Genomic DNA, 19,277 nt, shown 5'->3' on the forward strand with positions numbered 1-19,277 from the left:
TTTATTAGGATAATGGCAGGGATTGTTCTCAGCCCGTAACCATCCGGGGAGACGCTCTCTTCGTTAGTGGGCTCGCAGGCCCTTTTTATCGTAGTATGATGCGTTACTCATGTCACCTGGGAAAAATCGTCACAAAACCTATCGACATCTTCGGATTGGCTTCCCGAGTGGTAGGGTTAGTATGGCTACCTATATGAAGGAATGATAGTGGGTAAGGACGGGTCAGGTGGTACACTTGGGTTGTGCCTAAAAAGTTGCTACAACAAATTGGTTATAAGGGGACCCTTTGTGATTGGCTAGCTGAAATGGCGTCAGTGAGGTGCCCTTTGTATTCTGATTGGTTCCCTCACGAGCCCCCAAGCCTGGGACCATCGCCATTCCCAGCTCGCGATGTACCTGATAGTGGCAACAATGTGTAACTATGTGTTAATGGTGGACAATGGACAGGTCTTGCTAGTGGCTGATGATCACGCCTTTCCCATCGGTGTAGGTGTCCAACTCGTCGCTTCGTTGTTGCAACCTGTGTCCCAGACGTGGGACGCCGGCGACTTTCTGTCTCTTGAGCTTGGCATTTTGTCCGTTCGTTTGGTCACGTGTGGAGAGACAGTAGCTGGAGCAGAATTATGAGCATTTGATTTGTATTTCGGCTCTGAGGGGCGCTTGGCGGTGGCAGGTGTAACCTTGGCACTGAGAGCGCGACGTGTGGGTTGCAACATCACGGCCTTGGCAGTGAGCTCTCGTTAGGGCTCGTTCTGCATGATCAGCGCTTTGCTTTTCGCCTTGGGGGGATTTTGTCTGAGAGGCTCCTGCCTGGGGACTCTTGCTTGCGGCCTACCCGGGCCTAGCTTCTGGGTGGTAGTACATGACCCATAATGTGGATGTTGCAGGATGACAGAGGCCCTCATTAGGAGGTTGGAAGTAACCATGCCGCTTTTAGCGGCATGGTTGCCTCCTTACCGCATTCCGGGCCCGGGTTCCTCAAATGAGGACTTACCGGGCCATCGCAACCTTGGCGGACCCGGTAATTCCCCGTCTGAGGAACCCGGACCTGGTCCATCCCCATTCCCATTCGAGCCCCTATAGGGCTCAATGGGAATGGGGATGGAGCTAACAACGGGCCTGTTAATGACGGACCCGTTGTTAGCTCCCTGGTGTCCTCACGGGACCTGGAATGGACGCCTGGTTTTTCCAGGCACCTATTGCGGGTCCCGCGAAGAGACCTCGTGGTAGGGCGGTATGGTTTTACCGGCACCTTTAAACCCATTCCACTAACCTTGTGATCAGGGTCAGAGTGTCAGAACGCCAGCAACAGGCATATATGATGGTGTCTTCTATGGGGATGGGGTGACAAAGCATTGGCAAGCGTATACACGAGCTCTTCAAGCATCTTGCGTTTCTGCGGTGCGGTAGGAGGCCTATGTGAAAAATAACAATGATGCACGTCCTTGGGTGTGCCAGTCCGCTACGCCATAGCACTGAGTATGTTCTTCATGTAGGTTGGTGTGTGCGTGACCAGTGTGCTTGGTGGCACGCGTGTTCTTGTCAGTTGGCTATGTCGCCATGGCATCTCTAACGATGTTGGGTTTTCGTGGTTGTTGCGTTAGTCTAGCTGGTCCATGTCGCAGACGTCGGCTTGACCAGGGCCTGCTATTGGGCATGCTCCTCGTTTGTGGGGACCGTGGACACATGGTACCATGTTGTCAGGTAATGAAGTGAATGGGTCAAACTCCTCTCGCGGGGGGTGCTTGGGCCGTGATCCTCTAAGCCAGAGTCTGGATGAGAAAGGTAGAAGGGTGTTGTTCCATTTTCCCACTTCAGTCCCCTCTCTGGTCGACTTGTCGACCACAAAATTATCTCCTCTCTTGGCTCTGCGTGGTCTCCAAACCTTTCTTATTCCAGCTCCTCTCAGCACCCAGATCCTCCCGGTCCGTTGGGGGGTAGCCCTGATCTTTCCTGAGTGGATTCCTGCCTCTATCATTCCCACTCAGACCTACTTCTCTTTTGAATGCCTTGCCTGTAGGCTTTCTCTCTCGCCTACCCATTCTCTTACTGTGGTTACCATCTACCGGCCTCCTGGTCAAATCACCTAATTTCTCTCTGAGTGGGCAGACCTCTCCTCCTCCCTCCTGGCCTCTACCACTCAACTCCACTCAACTCAACTCCTCCTCAGTGACCTAAATTTACATTTAGACTCTCCTTGCTCCTCCTGTGTACTCTTCCGTGACCTCTGCGACTCCTTCTCTCTGTCCATCCTCCCCTCTGGCCCGACTCACTCTGCAGGGCACACACTCAATGTCTTGATCTCCTCTGACCTCCCCCTCTCCATCCCTCTGACCACTCCTCTCTCCTGGAGCGATCACTCCCTCCTCTCATCTCTCCCTCTCTTCCCCCCAAGCCAAGCCTACCCCAACACTGCCACCTACCTTCTCGGACATCCGGCCCATGAAGTGTGTGTCAGTTGAGGCTTTTGCCGCCACTTTCTCTCCCCCCCCCCCCTCCACCTTGGGCTGTCTCTCATCCTGATACAGCCCTGTCTCTGCTCTACTCTTCAATTTCTGATACACTTGATGTTCTTGCCCCTGTCATGAGGATCCGTTTGAAGTCCAAAGCCAAGTGCAATTCCTGGTATGACTCTGACCTAGCTACACTTAAACGTAAGTGTAGGGCAGCAGAGAGGAAATGGAGGACTTCCTGTTCATCCTCTGACAAACTGGCCTGTCGCCTGCTACAAAGGCAATACCGACTCTCTGTCCTCACCAAGAAGAGAGTCCAGATTCAAGCTTGTGTCTCTGCGGCATCTAACAACTCGGCCGAACTCTTTAAAATCTGGAAGGAGCTGGCCAACCCTGCTGCAGTCTCTACCCTTCTTGTTGCCTCCCAGGCTCTTTGCAATGCCCTTGCCTCTCACTTCATTTAAAAAACCCAGGACATCCTGTCCACCCTCTCCACCCACACTCCTCCTCTTCTTCCCTCTCCATCTGTGCTTGCTGACCCTCCTTTAGCCACCCTCCCACCATCCTTCTCGTCCTTTCCTCTTTTCTCCCCTGACGAGGTTGCTAGACAAGTCCGATCTATGAAAGCCTCTTCAAAACAGGTCCATCCCTGTTCCTCTAAAACCATCAAGGACCACATTGACACCCTCGCTCCGGCCCTTGATGATTTTTGCAACCACTCCTTTGCCTCTGGATCCTTCCCCTCCCCTCTGAAGCACTCCTTTGTGCATCCTCTTCTCAAGAAACCCACAGCTGACTATCGCCCAATTTCCATTACTCCCTTTCTTGGCAAATTCCTGGAAAAGTTGGCCATCTCGCAGCTTAACTTCCAATTCTGTTGGCTGTCTCCATAACCACCAGTCTGGCTTCAGAGCTGCCAGAATCACAGAAACTGCTCTCCTAAACATCCGTGAAGATCTGCTCACCAACCTTGACTCTAACATTCCCTCTGTCCTCATCCTCCTCGATCTCTCTTCTGCCTTCGACACGGTCAACCATACCATCCTGCTCAACCGTCTCTGTGAAAAATTGGGTATCACTGATCAGGCTCTGGCCTGGCTGACCTCTTTCCTCTCAGATCGACCCTCTCAGGTCCAACTTGGGTCCTTCCTTTCATCTATCTTCCTCTCTACCTGTGGTGTTCCCCAGGGGTCTAACCTCTCGCCATGGCTTTTCAACCAATACCTGGCAACTCTCGCCCACTGCATTGGCATTTCCAGTGCTATGCTGACGCCACTCAACTAATTTTCAGGCTGCCCTCTGCCACCTCCTCTCCCTCTCTCATCTCTGATTGCCTAACTGCCATTCAAGATTGGTGTGCCGCCAATGATCTTTGTCTGAATGCCAGCAAGACGGAGATCCTCCTCATCGGCACACATTCATCATCCTTTTCCCTCACTCTCTGGCCGGCCTCCCTTGGTCCTCCTCCTACCCCCACCTGCGAGGCTAAGGACCTCGGGGTCATCTTTGACTCCACCCTTTCCTTCTCCGCCCACATCTCTGAGGTCTCTAAAAAGTCAAATTTCCGACTGCACCTCCTCAGAGGTACTCTGCCTTTCCTCTCCTTCCCCCAGAAGCTCATGGTATCTCAAGCTCTGGTTCTAATCTACCTTCCTCTACTCTCCGCCCTCTGCAACTAATCCAGAACAGGACTGCGAGACTTGTCCTTGGCCTCAAGCCCTGGGATCGTATCTCTCCAGCTCTGAAATCTCTTCACTGGCTCCCAGTGGATGCAAGGATTACATTCAAAACCCTCTGCATTGTCCACAAGGCTTTCTGGGGCCTGGGTCCAAAATACCTTCAGCTATCCCTCCGCAAATACCTCCCCTCTCGAGCTCTTCGCTCCTCTACCTCCAACTCAGTCGTTTTTCTAAGAAACAAGCTGGGGGTAGATCTGTCTTCGGCTGGGGCCTCCCTCTGGAACAGCCTCCCTGCCACTCTAAAACTTGAGGAGAACCATCTCCGGTTCCAGAAGCACCTCAAGACCTTCCTCTTTTCTTCTGCCTTCGCTCCCCCTCTCCACTGCTGATCTGTTCTCTCTTGGCACCGTGCACCTGGCCACCCTCTGTCTTTTGGGCCCAGGTACCTGCTCATCCTGTCACCCTCCCGCACTGCCTCTGGGCCACCCCTTGCACTGGGTCTGTATCTGTACCCATACAGCCCCCCCTTTTTCTTCCTGCACTTATTGGACCTACCCTGTCTGCTGCCTTAAACCTAGCACTTGCAAATTGCTGGCTGCATTACCACTGTTTGTTGCCTTTATTATTTATTTATTGTTATTTATCTGTTTCTCCTCTGCTTCACACTTTCCACTTCTCCCTCCTTCCATGCACTTTTCCCCTCCCCCTGTCCCATGCACTTGCCTATTCTCAATGTCACTGGGCCTAGTAAGATCGCTGTTTTGTTCTCCCCTGTTCCCCTCCCTTGCCTTGTCGCGCTCTAAAACACTTGTGTACGAGTGCGATAGAAATAAAATATCAATCAATCAAAAAAAAACATCTAGGTGTACATACTGGTTCACATGGTCTTCAAATGACCAGTACATATACACACATCCACCACCGGGTTTGCAGTAGCCCCACTCTCCAACATAATTCTTCGGGTTCCTCGGGTTCTCCACCTTCACTGATGGTGGCTGTGAGTCTGCTTCCAATATCTGCTTGTACAATCTCTCCCTTTCTTTCAAGATGATGTCTGCATTTTGTCATCTTCTGCTGGCATTAGGGCATGCATACCAATCATTTCTATCATTTCGTCAGTTGTGCGTGCTGTCCTTGCCCTCCACAACCTCAGACCTAACAGGGCGGCCATTCCCAATATTATGCACCCAGCTATTATCTTGAGCCCATCTGACAGCCAAGATGGCATCCATGACCATAGGTATGAAAACCAGCTACCATCTTTCTTCACACCCTTTGCTTCTTCTTCCATCTTGGTGTGCATCTTGGCCAGTTGTGATACTGCCTCAGAAAGTGTACCATTATCTGCGTCGTTGACAGGAACAAATGTGCAACATGATCTTCCAATTTTTGCACAAACCCCTCCTACCATTGCTGTGAGGAGATCCAGCACATATCTATTCTGGATTGCCACCATTCGTACCGCCCTCAGTTCTTCTTTTATCGCATTGAACCCATTGACGGTTGAGTTTATTGTCATCATTAGCTCCCATCTTGTTATCTGGAGCCATTTTGCATTTGCATACGCCTGCAGTCCTGCTGAATAGTCTGTGTCCCTGCGGAATGTCACTAAGTGCAGTTTCCAATCTTCCCCACAGGTAGTTCCCCATCAGTGGTTCTCCTTGTCTTTTTACTCTCTGCAATATTATTGTGTTGTTTTTCTCCTGTCCTTCTCCAATTTTCACTGATCTTTTCTTCCTCTTATTCCCTTCGTCAACCTCAGGGAAGCTCCCCATGTTAACATGTTTCTGTGGCACTACTAGGGATGGTACATTTATGTGTACCATGATGCATATTCCATCCCACAATGGCAGCAAACCGTGGTATGCTTTTTCTCCGCAAGCCCAATAGTGATCCATTAATACTGCTGTACCGGCACCCTCCTCATCTATCGTCACTATTCTTTTGCAGTTGCTATTCCTTCCAACATCAACCTCTCCATTTTGTTGATAACAAAGTGTAGGTGCAGTTAGTGGGAGTATTGTTAGTTGATCCTCATCCTTCTCTAGCCATGTCACCAGTCCTGCGTCTTAATCCATCCGTCGTAGCACTTGTTATTTACTCCATCCATCTTCTCCATCGTTGCCTTTGTAAATGTTACCATATTACTCCCCACTACTCCATCCGTCCACCCTTCCTTCGTGTACACCTTTCCATATATTAATAGCAGTGGTCTCTCCCAGCACCCAAGTACTCCAGAAACTTCTTTTGCACGCCATTCACATGGTAGGTAATTCAATGTTACTTCCTTTGTTTCCCCTTTTTCTGGTCCATCCGTCACATACTGGAGCCCCTGTGTTAGTTGCCAGTAGTGATTGTACATGGGCAGTGTTTTGATGAAGTTATTTTCATATGGGTATGTATCCCTCGACTTCCACTGTATTATTGCCATTCTTCCTTGAAATCGTCCTTTTGTTTGGAACCGGGCCAGGTATATCAGGCACTCTACTGATGTTGCAGGTACTTCTGTGGCCACAAATGTTCTGAATGCGCTCATAACGTATGGGATCAGCGAGCACACATAGCAGTTGTCCTTAGTTGTCCCTCTACCAATTTTGGACATGTGCTGGTTCCACATGTTGTTTGAGACGTGCGCGGACTCATTATTATCAATATCTGTGCTACGTTTAACCCTCTTCCCTTTTACTCTTGTGTTACTTGTACCACCTGATACCGTACCTGTCGCAGCCGTGGTGGGGGGTTTATTAGTAGGTGGTGCAGCTATGACATCGGAAGCATAGTGTGCCTGCCAGGCAGTGGCAGCGAGTAGACCAGTGATAAACAATAGGCCTATACATTTTATTACAATAGCTAATATCACTGGCATGTTTCTCTTACCTTTGCTGCAATCCTGCAGCTTTATCCTTTGATGATATAGATGCCCGCCTGATAATGTCTATAAAATGCGCATTCATTTGTTAGTCTTTATTATTCAAGCTCTCCCTATCAAGTAATCGTTTAATGCCCAGGCGAAAAGCTGTTCCCACGCGTACCTTAATGTCCTATCTCTCAGGGCTGGTAAGTGCTCGTGGAGATGTGGGAATGATTGCTCTAAGGCCAAAATGAATGTGTTATAATACACACGTATTCTCCTTTTCTTTAAATATTTTGGTCTCTTTATGGCGTACACAAATTTATGTGACAGGGCTTCGTGGGTATCGTCATCTGTGGGCAGCATTTACCCCTGGGCAAAACGTAAGCTTTTAATTATTGCACTTATCTTTACACTAAAATAGTACTTTTGCAGTACCTGCATGTGCGAGACAAAAAAGAAAAAAGAGATCATGCACGTGTCTACAAGTGCGGTGTAATTCTTCAATTTGTTAGGCAATGTCCTTCATTTAGGTGGCAGTAGGGGCGGGGCTTATCGGGTAGTGTTCTTCTTATTTTGCGATCTCATGACCATGGGGTGAGCTAGGGGCAATTGTTCACTTGAATCCTTGGAGGTGTCTGGGGTTTTGGAAGGGTCAGAGGCTGTGCAGCCGTTGTCGCTTGTTGCTGTTGCTGCTGCGTTGGCCCTGTCGTTGACGCAAGGGCAGGTCTGATCTTTGTAGGGCTTGATGTCATGCAGATGCGTCCATACGTTCTTGTCTTGGAGCTTGACCGCTCTAAGAGCTGCTTTTTCCACCAGATGGGCCCCCGTGAATCGGGGGCTATTCCACCGGCGGTTATAGTTCCTCAGCAGCACTCTATCCTCTTCACTTACTGTCCACTTAGTCGCTTGTTCCTGTTGTTCATTTTCTCCTTCTTCTTGCTGGATGTTCTTCGACCCGCCTCGCGTCCGCTCGAGCTGTTGAGAGATAAAAGCTACACTAGTAATCAAGGAAGATACATATTTGTACATTTCATCACCAAAAACATTTTTAGTCAATCACTATCTGTTATAGCCCTTGATGGAGGTGTCAATGGGAGGTGCATTTGGCGTCCGGTCACCATCTCATGGGGTGTGAGGTGGTGATCCGACCCTGGCCTGTTTCTTAACTCAAATAGGGCCAAGGGGAGACAGTACAGCCAGCTTTTCTTGGTAGATTGCTGAATTATTGCTATTTCTTCTTTTAGGAGGCCATTGAGGCGTTCACAAACGCCATTCGCCTGTGGGTGATATGCACATGCAAACTTGTGCTTTATGCCAAGGAGGTCAGTGATGTGTTGGAACATTTCATTGGCAAAGTGCGGACCATTGTCAGATCGCAACACTTCGCATACCCCCCACCTCGGGAAGACTTCCCTCACTAAGAACTTTGCAGCTCTGAAGGCGTCAGCATGGGAGCATGGGCCGGCCTCAATCCATCTTGAGAATGGTCATACTACCACAATCATGTACCTGTATCCTTGACATACATTGATCATGTCAACGTAGTCAATGTGGAGGTGTAGGAAGGGGCCTTCTGGCCGCCGTATAACACCTTTGATCACTTGCAGCGTGTGACCGGCCGTAAATTGTAAGACAATTACTGATGAAGTTTGCAACATGCGAGTTTAGCTCAGGACAGAACCACCCTTCCTTTATCCTTGCTGCAATCACTTCTTTTCCTGTATGTGCGGGATGGTGAGGGTCTAAACCTCACCAAAATACGCAGCATGTTTAGCATGTGCGTCTGCTGTTTCGTTACCTTTGGAAATAGGGTCATCCCTGTTTGTATGGGCCTGACACTTCACCAAGGCTATCTCTTTGGGATCTTCAATTACTTCAATTAATTCAGCAAGTAGTAGGGCATGTTGTACTGGTGTCCCATCTGCTCTTCTGAACCCTCTTCGCTGCCATTTTATTAACCCAGAATGTACAGTTCATTTGTATCACTCTGTTGAAGATAGATGGTGACTCGCAGTACCCCTGGGGCAACCTGGTGTGTTTCCATTTTGCAAGTCAGGGTGTAAAGGTATTGAGAAGAATGCGTTTTTGAGGTCAATCACGGTAAACCGTGACGCCTCTGCTGGTATCCCACATAGTATAGTGGCCGGGTTAGCTGCTATAGGGTATTCTGCTTCCACTATGTGGTTCAGGGGTCTTAAATCCTGGATGAAACGCCAAGACCCTCCCTTAGCCTTGCGCACAGGGTACACAGTAGTATTGCATGGATACTCTGATGGTACTAATATGCCTCTGTTTATTAGTGCTGTTATTGTTTCATATATCCCCTCATCTGCCTCTTTTGATAGGGGGTATTGCTTTACCCTTGGCAGTATAGCTCCTTTTTTTCAATTTTATTTTCACCCCTCCAATGCTCTTTATGCAGCCCACGTCATATGGACTAGTGGTCCATAGAGATGCAGGGACTGCTGCCAAATCCTCCTCGAAAAATGGTACAGTGGTAGTGGCTGGTGCCTCTAGCGCCAATGCCATCTTCTGTGCTACGTCTCTGTATGTCACTGTTGCCCAGATGTCAATGCTCATCTCGAACACCATCACCCCCTCACCTTTATCATCCGAGAAGAGCTCCTCATCAGATACCTGGGTTAGTCGGCACCCCTCTGCCAGTGCTATTACCGCTCTCCATGCTGTTCCTTCCCTGTCTTGGGCGTGTACTGCAATGTAGTCTTGTGTTGCTACAATGCTCTCAATGCTCAGTGACATCCTTGTCCCTTCCTTTTCACTGGCTGGTGTCTCGGGCCTGAAAAGGTAAGTTACTGGCCTCCTCCATATTTTCCCTTCAATCCCTGGTTACCATGCTATTGCCATGTCTGTCCCGTATTGGTAAAGTTATCCATATACTGGCTCTGCTCTGGCTACTGTTGTGCCACGGTAAGCCTGTAGTATTTGTCGTGCTGTGAGCATGTTATGCCTGGTGTGGAGCATATTATCCCCTTGGCAGTAAAGGAGATAGTCATATTCAATCTGCTCATGATGTCCCTACCTAGTATGTTTACTGGTGACTGTTTTGAGTATAGCAACGGGAGGGACATATCATGATCGACTACAGATAAGGCGATGTTATCAGTGAAGGGAACCAACCTTCGAGCCCCAGAGAATCCTTGAGTGTTCATGGCCTCACCTGACAGTTGAAACTTTCCCTCCCTTATGCATGACCTAGTGGCCCGGGTGTCAACTAAGAAGGAAAAATATTTGTCACCTATCGTCACCTGTATGCGTGGTTCCTCCGCAGGGTTAGGTGTTTCTGATAGGATGGGACACATCAAAGACATCTGTGGGCTGTCCTATTGTGGGTACAGTGACTGGCCATTTCCTGTGTATGGGTTGTGACCCAATATTGTCACCTTCCCTAGCTGTGTCTGTGCTACAGGCGTGTCAGTGGATGTTATTGCATTGTCCTGTATTTGTGTGAGCTGCTGCACTGTTTGGACCTGCTGTTGTTTGTTTGCAATAGGCTGCTGGTGCGTTTGTGTGTATGTTTGTATGTGTGGTTGTTGTTGCTGTTGTGGTTGCAGTGCCTGTTGTTGTTGTTGGTGCATCGGTGCTTCTTGTGGTGGCAGTTGTTGCTGTGTCCCCTGGTGTTGGTAAACTTGCTGTTCCCCCATTGATCATTGCTGTCCTTGCTCCCCCCAAGCTGTCTGTGCCGGTCTCATTCTGCATGTGCGTGACATGTGTCCAACCGACCCACATCTCCAGCATGTCGGTGGTTCCCGTGCTTGCCATTGAAGTCCCCCCATATTGTCTTGGTACCCCTGTTGTCCTGGTTGACCATAACCCCGTAATCCTCCCCCTTGTGGTTGGATGGGTGGGCCATATCCTCTCCTTCTCATTTGCCCGCCCCTCCCTCTATAGTTATTTGAGTACCCATTTCCCATTTTCATATATCCCCCTCCCGTATATGGTGGGGGTGGAGGCATTTGCTGTGTCATTACTTGTGCTTGCTGCATCGGGGATACCTGTTGTTGTGTTGTGTTTTGCGTCACTGACCTGTGTGGGGGCGGGTGCTGTTATCATTGCTCCCTCCATGGCATATTTTGATAACTTCTTTTGGACCAATTTCGCTTCTTCTACCTTCCTATCTTCCTCCTTTTGTTTTATCTTTTCCTGCCACATCCTACAGTAGTGCACTATTGTCAGTTGTATTTCTGGCCATGCTTTTGCTTCGATTCCCACCAACTTCTTCAATTGTCGCTGTACTTGCTCCGGGAGCCCCTGTACTAGCATGTGGTAGAAAATCGCTGGTGTTTTATCCCACTGCTCCTGTGTTTCCAAGCGCCACTTCTCCTGAATCTCCTGGATGTAATCAACAGGATCTTCGTTCTCACGCATCTTGCGTGACGTTATTGCTCCTATGCCTGATGTGTCTGGATATTGGACCCTTAATGCCTGCCATAGCGCCTGCCTACAGTTGGCGAATGGGGCCCCGTCATGCGCTGTGTCGTGTATTGTCACCCCTGGGAATCCCGCCCTTTTCCAAATGTCATCAGCAGCATCCCCCAGTATGGAAATCAGGAGGCCCTTCACGTCACCCACTGCTAACGTTTGTCCCGCAGTTTGTTTTTCCATCTCATATATCCACTTCCCAGCTCCAGCGCTCAATGACGGAAGCCTACATTTTATATTTTCCTTATCGGCATGTTTCCATGGGATATATTGTGGTCTGGCTCCTCCTCTCTCTAGTAGTGGCATTAAATTGTACTCCCTCTCTTCTCCCCTACCCTCCTACGTGTTATTATGTCAGTATAATCATCATCATCCTCCACATCTGGTAATTCTTCAATACTGTCAATGTTACCGGGGGTTGTCCTTGCACCTCCTACATCCTTCCTGCCCTTCTTATTACCTTCTTGTCCTATCGTTGGTGTGTTCGCTCGTTCTTCCTGTCTGCACCCTGGGAGGTCCCTAAGTCTACCAACGTATGGGGTGTGCACGGGGGATGGTGTCAGCGGGTGCAGTGTTTTCCTGGTTGCCTCCCTCACCTTTGTTTCTCCTGTGCTTTGTTGTCCCCTCATCTCACATGCCCATGGTGACTCGCAGTTAGTGCGCATTATGTACAATTTGTCTAAACTTTCCCTACTGCCATCTCTCCCGCTAGTGTTCGAACCGTCCTCTTCCTTGCTGCAAAATCCGTCTGAAAAGTCCAATCCCCACTCTGTGCTTTTCCCCCCTATGGTCACTGTTCTTAAATCTATTAAATCCTCATCTGAGTACTCACCTTCTTCAACCTCAGCCCCCTGCGTTGATGTTGATGCCACCTCCTTGTCCTTGCGCGTGTGCTTCCTTTCTCCACTCTCCATCCTCCTTTCTCCTCTCTCCTCTTTCTTCTTCTCCACTACCTCGCCACCTATTTCTGCTTGTTTCTGGTCGAGCTCTTCCAATACCTCCTCACTCACCCTTGCTATTATCCGTTCCTCTTCTTCCTTTCTCCCCCACGTTCTCCCTTTCCTTTTTAATATGCTTTCTATAACCTTACCTTCTTCATATTTTCGTGCGCTTTCAGATATTATCTTCTTTTTCCACATTCCCATTTCCCTATCACTCTCTTCCCTTTCTTCCTCTTTCCTTCTCATCTCCCTATTTTCTGCGCATGCCATTCTTCCTGCTATTGCTCGTATGCGCTCTTCTTCCTCCCCTCCGCCTGTTCCTTCATTCTCGCCACTTCTTGTTTATTTCCCTTCTTTTCTTCCTGTTTCTTCCGTGTTTCCTTCTCAAACTGTCTGATCAGTGCGCTTCGTACGCTCCTCAATTCCGCCAACCTTTCCTCTAGTATCTCTTCCTCTTCCTGCGACAGCCGCCCTTCTCCCGCTTTACTTGCCTCGTGCTCCTTTTGTTTATCGTCCTTCTCTTCCTTATTTGCCTCCCTCACTTTATCCTCCACTTCCTTTGTTAGTGTTCTCCGTAGCTTCAGGAGTACCTGTGCCGCTATCCACTCATCTTGCCCTATGTTTGCAAAGCTTCCCAGGGCGTTCTTGCCCGCCCGTTCCTGCCGGTGTGGTGGTGGAATCTACCATACCTGCTGCCCCCATTCGTTTTTGACACTCGTCTGGGGTACGTATGGTGGGGGGCTGTACGCAGGGTTGGAATATCCCTCAGCAGGCGTTAGTTGTTGCTGCGCCGCTTCTCTGAGTTCTGTTAGTGGATACAATCCCCCTTCCTCCTCCTTCATTACCTTAGCAATTGGCACGTCCTCTGCCTCTTCTTTTTTAACTTTCGCCTCTGCCACCACAAATGACCCTTCTGCCTCCTCCTCACTGTCTACAGTGCTGAGCTGTTTCTGTGTTGTGTTGCCCACATCCCCTCCTTCCATCTTCTCTTCTTTCACCTCCTTTACTGCGTACATTCCTGGGGCCCCTGATGTGCCTCCCTGAAACATCTTCCAGAGATCGAAAACTGCTAGATGATTTGATAACTTTTTCCCTTTGTAAGTATTATGCAAATATGTCAGCAAATTGTGTTCTGTGTATGTATCGAAGCTGCCGTTGGGCGGCCATGGTACCCTTATTTTGTTGTCAGTTCCTTGGGTCCATTCTATACTATACTTTATGATCTTTTCTCTGTGCGGTGACAATGTCGTGCAAATGTGTTGGAGTCAGTGGTCGAAGGGAGCGGTCGGGAGCAGTGCTCCTCTACTTTTTTAAATAACATTTTACAGCTCCTATACTGTTATGTAAAAAAGAAACCGTTCCGGAATGGTTTTGTTTTAAAATAATAGTGTAGGAAGAATTTGAAACTTGCACTTTCAGTGCAATGTACTGGAAGTTCCCTTACACAGCAGGTGCAAATGTTTGGGGGGTGTATTGTGTGTGGCAGAGGACGTGGTGATGGGGTTTGTGGGGAGTGGCTGCAGGCCAGCAGGGAACATAGTTCCACTACTTGTTATGTTATGTTATGTTAATTACACTTATAAGGCGCCAAAGCCCGCAGGCATCCAGGCGCCGAGGAATAGAAGTAGCAGATGGCAGAGCTAAGGTTATTCTATTTAAACAGGATTGTCTTCAACTGTTTATGAAAAACAAGATGATTCTCAATCTTGCGCATCTGTGTCGGTAGAGAATACCAGGCTTGCGCGCCTCAGACACCAAAGGCTCGTCCTAGACCACGAACTCTTTTTATCCGGGGTAAGATCAACAGAGATCCAGCCGAAGAGCGTAAGCTTTTTGTTGGTTGATAAGCGTTGATCTTCTCCTTCAAATATGCAGGAGCGTTTCCAAAAATACACTTGTGGCACATAGTAAGTATTTTGAATTGGATCCGGGATGCCACTGGAAGCCAATGAAGTTTTCTTCTAGCCGCACTGGTGGGTTCTGAGCTTTTCATCTGGAAGATGATCCTGACAGCTGCATTTTGTACCTTCTGTAGCTGTTGAATGTCAGCCTTGTTAGCTCCCCCCATCAGTGCATTGCAATAATCCACGCGAGGCAATATTATTGCTCTTACAAGTTTTATGCGATTTTCTACCGATATCAACGGGGCTACTTGTCTAAGTACCTTTAGATTGTAGTTGGCATTAGTAGAGATTGTTGTGACTTGTGCCTCACTATCAAGACTCTCCTCCATATAAGTACCTAGGGTCTTAACTTTCTTCACAGTTTTAATTTTGGCACCTTCTATCATGAAGCAGTTATAGTCTTGGCTAAGTTTGGATTGGGCATGCTGGGAGCTGAAAAGCATCAGCTCAGTTTTAGCAGCATTCAAACAGAGCCAATTAGTTGACATCCATTGTTTTATGATGTCGTATGCTTCGGCTACCGTTTGTTGATCAGCCTCATAGTTCCCGGTTATATTCAGTACTAGTTGGAAGTCATCTGCATAATTACAGAAGAAGATCCCAAGGGATTCCAACTCAATACATAACGGAAGAATGTAAATATTGAACAACAGGGGGGAGAGACATGCCCCCTGGGGGACTCCACATGTGATAATCTGTGGCTCAGAAGCGCAGTCACCCCAATGGACACGAGACTGCCGACCCTCCAAAAAAGATCTAAGCCAAGAAATAGCATTTTTAGAAAGTCCACCCACCGAAGCCATTCTGTTGAGCAAAATGTTATGGTCCAGCAAGTCGAAGGCTGCCGAAAGATCTAATAACATCAGCAACCCCGACTTGTTATGTTCCAGTTTACCCAACATATATGTTTGGAGATCCACTTCTTTTCGTACACTTCGACCACTGGTTGGAGTGGTGTTGTTAAAGCGCTTGCTCTGAACCCTAATCCTGCCCCTGCCCCCGACCCATAATACGTTGCCATTTTACACTCCTATTTTCTCAATCGTTAACTTTTTACCTGGCCCCGTAAACTGGGGACTACCGACTGTCCGCTGTAAGGAAGAGCAATTTTAATGTTACACGAATATAGTTTTGTTATAACTTTCTTTCCAATTTCACTACTATGGCCCCCTTTGGCCGTGGCACACAGAGTCCCCTGCGGCTCTGAGTCCTGTGTGGCAAGCCTCTAGGCTGCCCCACCTCCCTTCTCCCCTTTTACTCAACACACCTCCAGCCCAGCTCCTCCTTCTCCCGTCCCCGCTGTCTGTTCAGGCCGCTCCCCCTCTCATGCAACCCCTTGTCGAGTGCGGCTGGCGTTCTCTGTGCGCGTGGCCCCCCCCCTTTTTTTTTCCCTCGAGTGCGGCCGGCGTTCTCTGTGCGTGGCTGCCTTTCCCCGTATCCCTTTTTCGCCCCCTAATGGACGCTAGATGGTCGCGGTGTCCTATACAAGCCTTACGGGTGACGTCACCAACCTCTACAAGATCCTGTAGGTATGTACAATTTCCAAAACCTTACAAATGCATGCTATTTCTCACACTTTCATCCCCCATTAACCCCACAGCTGTCTTCTCGCCTCATCTGGAGCAAGGTAATCAATGATAAAACTTTTATAATCGGAATGCGCCCGCTGCGTCACCTCGCGTATGATACGCCCCCTCTCCAGAGGAGCTTAACCAGCCAATTATCTTCCGCACCCGGTAAACAACCTAGCTACCCCCTGCGGGAAAACGTCATCTACTTAACGAGCTTCAATACTCAATTAGTAGGGATCCTCATCTATTCATTGATCTACAACGTCAATTCATAGGGAAGCCACCCCCCCTTTACACAAGTGTCCGCGATCTCAAACCAATCCGCGCCCTCCAACAGTTGTACGTGGGTGCCTGGGGCCCCACCCAACTCGCTCCGTGACGCTGTAGGGGACGGCCCTCGTGACTGTCCTGCTATGCCTCACACCTCAGTCGCCGCTTATTAGTCAAAATCAATTTCCACACACTGCTACAACCACCCGCCTCCCTCTTTACAAATCCTCCCCCCTCCCGTACAATATTACGTTGCTGGTTGGGTGTGCCATACTCACCAAGTCCTCTTGAGCCGGGGCCGCTCGACTGCGGGCACTCCCCCACAGCGGCTCGCCACCTCCCCACGTCTGGACACTCGCCAACCGCGGGCGGGATACTTTTCAAGTCGGCTCCCGATGGCCAATGTCCGGATTGCGCTGTCCAGTCTTCACGCAGTTCCGCGATGGTGCTGCAGTCCTCAAAAGGGGGCAACGGCAGAGGGGGCCGCGCTGCCGCGCTGCCGGGCTGCCTCGTTACAAGAGGCCTGGTAGTGTTGCCCTCAGGTTAGGTAGACCTCAAACAGATCTCAGCAGTGCCTCTAACTTTTCGGGGTGATTTCCCAGGGGCCGGCAGAGCCGTCCGCGGACCTCCGTGGCTAGGGAGGCCCCAACTCCTCCCGTGTCCCAAAAGGAGTATGAGGCACACACAAGAGCAAAGTAATTACTGCTGTTTATTAGGATAACGGCAGGGATTGTTCTCAGCCCATATGCATCCGGGGAGATGCTTGCTTCGTTAGTGGGCTCGCAGGCCCTTTTTACCGTAGTATGACGTGCTACTCACGTCACCTGGGAAAAATCGTCACAAAACCTATCGCCACTTCGGATTGGCTTCCCGAGCGGTAGGGTTAGTATGGCTACCTATATGAAGGAATATTAGTGGGTAAGGACGGGTCAGGTGGCACACTTGAGTTGTCCCTAAAAAGTTGCTACAACAAATTGGTTACAAGGGGATCCTTGGTGATTGGCTAGCTGAAATGGCGTCAGTGAGGTGCCCCTTGTATTCTGACTGGTTCCCTCGCAAGCCCCCAATCCTGGGACCATCGCCGTTCCCAGCTCGCGATGTAGCTGATAATGGCAACAATGTGTAACTATGTGTTAATGGTGGACAATGGACAGGTCTTGCTAGTGGCTGATGATCACGCCTTTCCCATCGGTGTAGGTGTCCAACTTGTTGCTTCGTTGTTGCAACCTGTGTCCCAGACATGGGACCCCGGCGACTTTCTGTCTCTTGAGTTTGGCATTTTGTCAGTTCAGCTTTGTCACGTGCGGAGAGACCGTAGCTGGAGCTGAATTATGAGCATTTGATTTGTATTTCGGCTCTGAGGGGCGCTTGGCGGTGGCAGGTGTAACCTTGGCACTGAGAGTGCGACGTGTGGATTGCAACATCGCGGCCTTGGCAGTGAGCTCTCGTTAGGGCTCGTTCTGCATGATCAGCGCTTTGCTTTTCGCCTTGGGGGGATTTTGTCTGAGAGGCTCCTGCCTGGGGACTCTTGCTTTCGGCCTACTCGGGCCTAGCTTCTGGGTGGTAGTACATGACCCATAATGTGGATGTCGCAGGATGACAGGGTGTCACAAGCAGCAGCAGGCATATATGATGTCGTGTTCTATGGGGATGGGGTGGCAAAGCATTGGCAAGTGTATACACAAGTTCTTCAGTCCTCTTGCGTTTCTGCGGTGCAGTAGGAGGCCTATGTGAAAAATAACGATGCACGTCCGTGGGTGTGCCAGTCTGCTACGTCATAGCACTGAGTATGTTCTTCGCGTAGGTTGGTGTGTGAGTGACCAGTGTGCTTGGTGGCATGTGTGTTCTTGTCAGTTGGCTTTGTTGTCATGGCATCTGTAACGATGTTGGGCTTTCGTGGTTGTTGCGTTAGTCGAGCTGGTTCATGTCGCAGACGTCGGCTTGACCAGGGCCTGCTATTGGGCATGCTCCTCGTTTGTGGAGACCGTGGACACATGGTACCATGTTGTCAGGTAATGAAGTGAATGGGTCAAACTCCTCTCGCGGGGGGTGCTTGGGCCGCGATCCTCTAGGCCAGGGTCTGGATGAGAATGGGGGAAGGGTGTTGTCCCATTTTCCCACTTCAATGTGATCCTCCCACGGTGCCACAGAAGAAGGGTTCTCTCCCATGGGAGAAGGGACGACATCCAAGTATTTGTCACATATATGAAATGTGTGTGATAAAAAGTCATTTTTCATGTTTGCACATTAAATGTATGTTTTTGCTAAATTGTACAATTTTTTCAAAAGGTCCTTTTAAAAAGAAATCAGATCAACGCTGCATAAGATGAATCGGGAAAAATAGGCATAGGTCTGTGCTCTGAACATGATGAAAGGGACCCTTTGTTGTTATTGTTATTCAATTCCTGGAATTATCACCTTCATCCGTGACGCCAAACCACTTTGAGATTCCGGGCTAGCCTGCGTTGTTGACAGTTTCGAGAAGAATTCACGGTCTCTCCAAACACTCTCCAGGATACCTATTTGCATTTAGGAGCTGATAGGTTGCTTGGAGCTCTCTGGTTAAAAAGTCCCACTTGGCAGCAGTGGTGATGCATAGAAAGTGCAGAACGAACACCTCAGGGTCTTCCCCATTCAACATACCTTTGTAGCAGCAACATTGATGGTACTGGGATTTGTCCTTGGACCTTTTGTTGGAAGGCTGTCAGCCCAGTGGCCAGCCGATTGAAGAACCTGGTTAGTGTCATCACTTCCGGATCTGGGTGGCAGCACATGTGGTTTTCTGCATTTTCTGCAGCTTCCAAATTGACTTCTGGCTCCAAATGGGGGGAAGAAAATTAGGTTGGTGATCTGCTCCACTGCAAATTCTTGCACATGACGAGCAAGCCGTTGTTGGGTATTGGGCAGTAATTGCGTCGCCAAGAATTCCTTTGCCTGGCCAGGCCTAGTCGCTGTATCTCAACCTCACTGCTGAGACCTGCAGGCCAGGATCAGATTCACACCTCCCAGGCCTGAGGTCTTCCCAATATCTTGTTGGCAGGGCAGAAGAGCAGGGTGCTGCTCTAAGTCTGTCTTGGTTCTGGAGATTTTGGGCCAGTCTACTGAGGTAGCAATGGTAAATGCTACACTTGATACCAATTGTCATGAAATATGCCGAGTGGGTAC

The 19,277-nt window shown here is 49.2% G+C and overlaps 1 protein-coding gene across 1 annotated transcript in view; it reads right to left on the reverse strand.

Moving 5' to 3' along the window:
• Positions 1-19,277, reverse strand: part of LOC138521749 (butyrophilin subfamily 1 member A1-like) — a 403,727-nt gene that overhangs the window by 276,723 nt on the left and 107,727 nt on the right. Inside the window, exon 2 of the mRNA XM_069634802.1 lies at positions 7,878-7,961. The gene's annotated coding sequence lies outside the window, so the exon portion shown is untranslated. The remainder of the gene's footprint in view (positions 1-7,877; positions 7,962-19,277) is intronic.

Source organism: Ambystoma mexicanum, chromosome 13 (assembly GCF_040938575.1).
Source record: "Ambystoma mexicanum isolate Mex_15411 chromosome 13, UKY_AmexF1_1, whole genome shotgun sequence".
NCBI classification, from domain to species: domain Eukaryota; kingdom Metazoa; phylum Chordata; class Amphibia; order Caudata; family Ambystomatidae; genus Ambystoma; species Ambystoma mexicanum.